Genomic DNA, 7790 nt, shown 5'->3' with positions numbered 1-7790 from the left:
TTATGATCTCCTCTTCATGGAAGGTTTCTTACATTATATATCTCCCTTTTGATCATTTTGACCCTACACTTGTTGATCATTTAAACCACTACTTGAGTGCTTGTCCTATTGGACACCCTCTCAGGCCTTCTATGAGTTGAGGTAGCAGCACTCTTTTAGGGGTCTTCTTCACATTAATGCAGCCAAAAAGTTAGCTGCAGAGTATTCAATACGGTGGTAGCAGCTTTCCCTTAAATATTTCTAGGTTTCTATCCCTCTTGTACGTTCTTGATGAACGTCCCTATCACTGAAACTCCTTAGAAGTTCACCTTGAACATTGTGATATACATTTGACATGTTCTTAACTTATCCGAGAAGATATTCCTCCTTGGCCTACCTTCCCGTTTGTAACCTACTCATGGGACTCTGAACGTAAATCATCCACTACTATTTATTCGTCATCAGATCATCCAATGTTCTCGGACAAGGCCCAATGCCCAATATATAATTTGGGCCTTTATCCCTACAATAACTATTACTAAAAAAGTTGATAATGACAAATAAGAAGATAATAAAACTATAATGAAAAAGTAGTACACATGACAATTTAATAGGGTGTCCAGTTGGTACAACCATAGCTTGTAAGACTCAACTTTATTTCATATATACACACACACATATTGGCCTATAACTTGTACTATGTGTACCTTCTATTTGTAAGAATTTGATTATATGCAGTTACCTTTCAATATAATTTTTTTTTTTTTTTTTGGAAGGGAATGTCTATGTGCAACTTAAAAAGTAAAATATGGTTTTATATATATATATATATATATATATCATATATAATTTTTTTTTTTTTTGGAAGGGAATGTCTATGTGCAACTTAAAAAGTAAAATATGGTTTTATATATATATAATTTTTTTTTAAAGGAGATCATTTAAGTATATATATATATATATATAATTTTTTTTTTTAAAAAGAGATCATTTAAGTACGTTGATAATCTTTATGTATATGATTGCCTATAGCTTGCACTATGTGTTCCTTCTATAGTTAAGAATTTGATTATATGCATGTAGCTCTCTTTTTTTTTTTTTTTTTTTTGGGGGAAGGGTCATTAATGTCTATGTAAATAAAAGATTATTTAAGTACGTTGATAATGTCTATATATTGGATTGTAATTTTCCTTAATTTTTCAAAATAAATTTTACAAATTTCCTTAATTTTATAACAATGAAAATTACGTATAATTATTAAGTTTTAGAAGGAAGATCAATCTCTAACTCATTTTTAATTAATCAAATAAATAAAATATAAATGTTATTTTCTCTTGTTCATAGAGTTTATAAATAGCAATATCTTTTTGTTTTCTAAAATATATTTTAAGTAGGGAAAGGAAAGATTTAAATCATAAATGTCTCTATTGAAAATATTAAGAAATGTTGTTTTACCTAAAGATCATTGACTTATGCTGATTGTCAAATGTTTCTGTACATAATATGAATAAAGGTCTAATAGCGTTTACACTTTACACTTAATGTTAAATAAGTGTTACCTAAGTTACAAAATACTTAATGGTAGTAATTTTTTTTTCCCCTCTTTGATTGATTTGATTGTGGTTGTGGTTTAGGTGTTTCAATTGTTGATTCATTTTGTTGGTAAAACAATTTTCTTATCAATATATATATAAAACCGAAGCCTCTGAAGCTCCCACAATTTTCCATGTCATCACTAGTTTCTTTTTCTTTTTATTTTATATTCTTTTTATTTCAAATTCTTTTTTCACGTCAGCATTATTTAAAACAAAAAAAAAAATCAAACAAAAATTCTGATTTTATATGATAGATATTAGAAGATCATATATAGATACGTATAGTAAGATTAATGTCACTTAACCGGTTGCCATGAATTAAGAGTCCCATTAGGAATTGGATTTAATTGGAGTGGCGTGGAAGTCTCTAAATCATGTTTGTATGCAATGCAAACTCCTTCACAGTGAAAGAGGTGCCGACTTACTCTCCTATATATGTATAAACTTACGTGTGTTGCCACAAATTATTCTTTTGTTACAAACACTTCTTTCTCAAGGTATGAAAATTTCTCTTCATAGCTTTCTCTCTTTAGTTTTTGTATTCTTTCTTTAATAGTAGTTTGTGTATGGTCTGTGTTTGTGTTTGTTTTTCCTTTAATAGTCTGTGTGAATATATTTCTTGGTACTTATGCAAAATCTTTAAAGATGCCTTCATATTCTATGTTTCCTTTTCGTTTGCTATTTCTTGGCTTATATTATAGATTGTAATGTATATATTCATCAAACAATTTAATTAATTGGTTTTTACATCCTTAAACATCACCTGTTCATGAATGGAGATTCCGTGCAATATACCATTAGGTTGTTATAGAGTAAAATTCTCTCACAACAATTTTGACATTTTGACTTTTTTTTTCCAATTTTTTTTATTCAAGGGTTTAGATTCAAAGTTACAGAAGCAACTTTCAATCCAAACCTTTCAAAAAAATTTATATTGATGAATTAAAAAGCTGGTGACTTTATTTCATAAAATCGTTTTTTTTATTCTTAAGTAGAAAGGATAAGATTAAAAAAAAATGCAAAACTATTTTATAAGCATGCTAATTACATGGAAATCTAATTCAATTAGGAGAGAAGTTCAATTAGAATTAGGAGAAGAAGCTACAGGTCAAATGGAAACCTAATTCAATTAGAATTAGGAGACATAAGTTACCACATAGAATAGAAACGTAAATTCAATTAAAATTAGTAAAGATAGAAGTTACCAAATAGAATAGAAATCTAATTCAATTGGAATTAGCAGAGATAGCTAAGAACCTTGTATAATATAAAATCTATAATAGTGTTCCATATTATATGTTAATATATTTATATTTGGTTTTGAAATTTGCTATTATTGTTTTAAAGTGTTCCAGATTCAAATGATATGCTTTAACCCTCCATTCCAAATGTTAGTTTTATTACTTTTATAGTTTTACTTAAACTAAGTGATATTTGAACGTCGGTGGAATTTTCATTGTGAGGTTGTGTTTGAAATTGTAACTTTTAAATCAGTATGCTAGATTATGATACTTTTTCGATTACTAATATTGTTTGGTTACTTAGCATAATAGTTAGAACTTAGAAGCTATATGGGCGTGGTCATAAGAATATGTTTTTTTTATTCTCTGCCCTATACAACACTTCAATATATAACATTGGTTACACATTTTTGGATTGAATATTCACTTTAGGATTTTGATTATAATGAGAAGAATTTTGTGTAACAAGTTGCCTTCTTTGAACTCTACCATTAGGCCCAAATATTGGAAAAAAATATTTCTTATAGGACCTTTAATCCTTCCTTAACAATTGTAGTTGCTCTTGCTTGTGCTAAAATTTCTGACTTTTTAAATCAAATTGTTTTCTTCCAAAAGCTTGTGTTATTACCGTATCCATTAAATATCATCATCTTTGTTTTCATACTAAAAGTTTGTGTTCTGGTAAATTTATATCTTTGTGGTGAGAAGTTTAATAAAAAGTTTTTAAAATCTCATATCCAATAGCTTTCCCATGTATCACACGGGTTAGTGACTAGTTACTATTAAAATAGCTAATCTTTATAGTTTGTACATTAAAAGCACAGCGCTTTGCTCATCACCTATTTGGTGCTTTATATCTAAACAAACATTTTGCAAACGATCAGATTAACACATGTTGAGATATTTACTAAGAAATTGTTGTTTTAACAAAAGTTCTACCTAATTCAAATCTTCTATGGAATATATGTTGATATTAAAAATAAACTCATAGTAACAAATAGATCACAAATCGCAATATATAAAGAGTAATATGTGTATTACATAAATAACGAATATGACGTAAGACTTTCAAAGTTGTGCTGTACATGTAAACCTCTTCTTCTTCAAGAGAGAGATCAACTTTTATGAACTCATATATAATATTTTCTAGCCATTCTTCCTTCTTCCTTTTTTTTTCCGGGAAAAAAAAACATAACCAAGGAATGGGAACAAAAAGAAAAGTAATATATAGATTTTAAAAATTAGAAGAGAATACGTTTTTTTTTTTTTTTTTTTTTTTGAGAAACAGAAGAGAATATGTTAAAAGCAATGAAAGCTTAAAAAATGTGGAAAAGACTTAATACGTCAAATATGTGAAGGATGGTATCCAAGTTTTGTTAGGACACGATGGTGGCATGTTTCACAATTAAATGCAAAAATCATTAGTATACATATTGGAAATCTAATTCAGTTTGAAAAAAAAAAAAAAAAAAAAAATCGGTTTGGAAAGAAGTGTGACCATGATAAAAAGTGTTTCTAATGTTTGTATGATCTAATAAGAAGTCTTTTTCTTCTAAAAAAAATATAATAATAATAAGAAGTCTTTTGATTGGAAAAAAGTATGACCTATGTTAATAACATGCCTTTTTATTCTTAGTTTGTATTGCCTAATCTGTCTTTTTTTTTTTTTCCTTTTCTTTTCTTTTTTGGATCGGATCTAATAGGCCTTTTAATTTCAAAGAAGTGATTGGCCTACGTTAATAAGAAGTCTTTTTAATGTTTTATGGTTTAATGCATGTGAGAAGTTTTTTTTTTTTTTTTTTTTGAGAAACTAGTGTGAGAAGTATTTTAATTATAGTATATTATAAAAATATGCAAATTAATTAGCTATGTAGATATTTTTTTTTGGGAAACTATTAGCTATGTAGATATAAAATATAGATAAATAATGATTTTTTTTTAATAATTCGATAATTGACGGTGGGAGGGATTTAAACCCTAAATATTTCTATTAGAAACACAAGAAAACCCTAATCAATTGAGTTACAAGTTTGTTGATTGTATAGACATAAATATAAGAGCAAATTAATTAGACTAAAATACAGACAAGCATCTCTTGTATATATTTGCCGAATTTGTGTGTTGTAATGGGAATTCTCCTTTATCTTTTCATTTCCTCCTTTAAGTTTTACCATTTTTGGCTCTCTACTAGCCTAATTTCATAGGTATTAAAAAAAATTATACCTCTCATTAATTATTATTTCCTCGGTCATAAAGTCCTTATTATTAATTCCCACCATTGTTGCCTAGCTGTATTGCTATAAGAATCAAAATCATATATTTTTACCTTATATGTCTCCCTTTCCTACCTTTAAATACCATTTTCTTGACCTTGATTAGGATGCAGTAGTCTCTCTTTCTATCTCTTTATCTATCATATAGCCATGGCTAGGTCTCAAAATTTGTTTACATGCATAATATTCATGACTCTTTTTGTGATAGCTATGAGCAGAAGAATCAGCATTGGCGAGAAAATAAATAGTAATTGGATTGATGCACATGCAACGTTCTATGGTGACATGACTGGTAGAGAAACCATGCGTAAGTATATAATTATATTTATATTGTCATAACTAGGGGTGGAAGGAATATAGATATAACCCTAATTTCTTAATAGTAGCGTACAGTTTTAGTATTTATTTTGTGTGTTGCTTGTCATTTTTTAAAAAGTCTTAAATTTTTAGTTTCTTACATGAATATAAATCTTCTATACCACTTTTTTAAGTTCTATTTTATATTTCACCAATCATAACTTATAATGTATTTGTTTAATTTTCATTATAAAAAAACCAAATTAAAGTTTTTCTCTCAATAAAAAAAAAAAAATAAATTAAAAAAAAAAAAAAGCCAAAGTTTAAACTATTGTATTCTTCTTACACTACCACCTACTAATTCTCTATAACTGTTATTGACATTATAAATAACTAGCTCTTTCTCTCAAGCATATGCATAAGTACATTAAAAATAAACATAATTAATTAATGCATATATATTAAACTTTTTACAAGAGTTAAATACTATTGATGATTATTCTTAGATTTTGTCCACTTTTTTTTTTTTAAAAAAAAACCCTTGTAAAAATACTATTTGGTAGAACATGCAAGTTGTTCATTCTTGGTTTTTTTTATTTTTTATTTTTTTAAATTGCTACTTCTTAAATTAATTTTTGTTCATATTTTTTTTTTGTAAAAAAAAAAAAAAAACTTAATTTTTGTTATGACAATGCAATAAATTTATTTTATGTGTACATTTTCAAATAAGATATGAACATCCAATATTTTGAACATGATATACTTTTCAATTAAAATTTATATTTAAAATAATAATAAATTTTTTAGCGAAAATCTAGACTAGTTTTAAAAGATTAGAAGTTGTTTCGAATGGGATCTGAATAGAATGGACTAGAAGTAGTATTAAATGTATTTAAAATAATTTTTAATATATCAAAAATATTACACATTCAAATTTTTACGTATAATAAATATTACACATTCAAATTTCATAGTTGATGGTTTTTTATCCGATAAATTGCATATTTTATCATCAACCTTTGATATTTGTTTTAAAATTATTCGTGTACTTTAAAATGTTTCAATTTAATTTTTATATTTTCAAAATTGTTTCAAAAAGATCTTTACGAGCATTAAATGGATAAATAAATAAATAATTGATAGGTTATGAGTATTATTTGTCATGATTATGATTTCTAAATTGGAACTTTACGTGACAGAGGGAGCTTGTGGGTATGGTGATCTTTTCGAACAAGGTTATGGCCTTGCGACAACTGCCCTAAGCACTGCACTCTTCAACAGTGGAGGCACTTGTGGTGCATGTTTTGAGATCATGTGTGTCAATGATCCACAAATTGGTGGCTGGCACAATCACAGTCACAGCCACCAATTTATGCCCTCCTAGCAATAACCCTAGTGCAAATTGGTGCAATCCCCCACTTCAGCACTTTGACTTGTCCATGCCCATGTTCACAAAACTTGCACCATATAAAGCTGGAATCATCCCTGTTCAGTATCGCCGAGTCCCATGTATTAAGAAAGGAGGAGTTAGTTTTCAGATAACAGGAAATCCAAATTTTTTGCTTGTACTGTTGTACAATGTTGGAGGCGCTGGTGATATTTCTGATGTCAAAGTCAAGGGCTCTAATACCAATTGGATTCAGATGACACGCAATTGGGGCCAAAATTGGCAGACTGGCACACCTTTAGTAGGACAAAGCTTGTCATTCCAAGCGACTACTAGTGATGGGAAAATGTTGGAGTTCGATAATGTTGTACCTCCTAATTGGCAATTTGGTCAAAGTTACCAGGCCGGGATTAATTTTTAGAAATTCACTATCATTCATTGTGTCATTTAATATTTGTAGAATTGTAGTTGATTTATAAGCCTGTATGGGGGAAAATGGCAATGCTGTCTAAGTTCACTATACCAGGCAATTTGATGTGTCTATCTTTTTTCTTTTTCTTTTTTGAGAGAGAGATGCGTCTATCTGATTTTTGGTATTGTGGACGTAGATGTAGTAACTCACGTCAAATTCATGGTGAGAGTTGTTAGTTTAATGGGGTTTATGTGTCCTTGAAAAATCTATATTGGTCAATGCCAGTTTTGCTTTCAATGCCAAGTTTTGCCTTTGTTGACTAATATGCACTGAAATTTTGGTGAAACTAAATTATATTTTCCTAAAATTTAGGTATTAAGTGTTTTTAGTCCTTAAAGTTTCTACTGGGTTATATTAGTCCCTAAAGTTTCAAAACTAAATACAATTAGTTACTCTATTAACTTCTATTAATTTGTTTGTTTATGTGTTGAACGAAAAAATGAGTAGGCATATTTTTAATAACTGTGACAATATTTTTTAGTTTAAAAAAATCCTAAATATCTCTCTCTCTCTCTCTCTCTCTCTCTCTCTCTCTCTCTCTCTCTC

At 28.2% G+C, this 7790-nt stretch overlaps 1 pseudogene; it reads left to right on the top strand.

Annotated features, from left to right (window-relative positions):
- Positions 1–5238: 5238 nt before the first annotated feature.
- Positions 5239–7193, top strand: LOC115978182 (annotated as a pseudogene).
- Positions 7194–7790: the final 597 nt, after the last annotated feature.

This window comes from Quercus lobata, chromosome 2 (genome assembly GCF_001633185.2).
Source record: "Quercus lobata isolate SW786 chromosome 2, ValleyOak3.0 Primary Assembly, whole genome shotgun sequence".
NCBI classification, from domain to species: Eukaryota; Viridiplantae; Streptophyta; class Magnoliopsida; order Fagales; family Fagaceae; genus Quercus; species Quercus lobata.
This window is presented reverse-complemented; position numbering and strand designations above follow the sequence as displayed.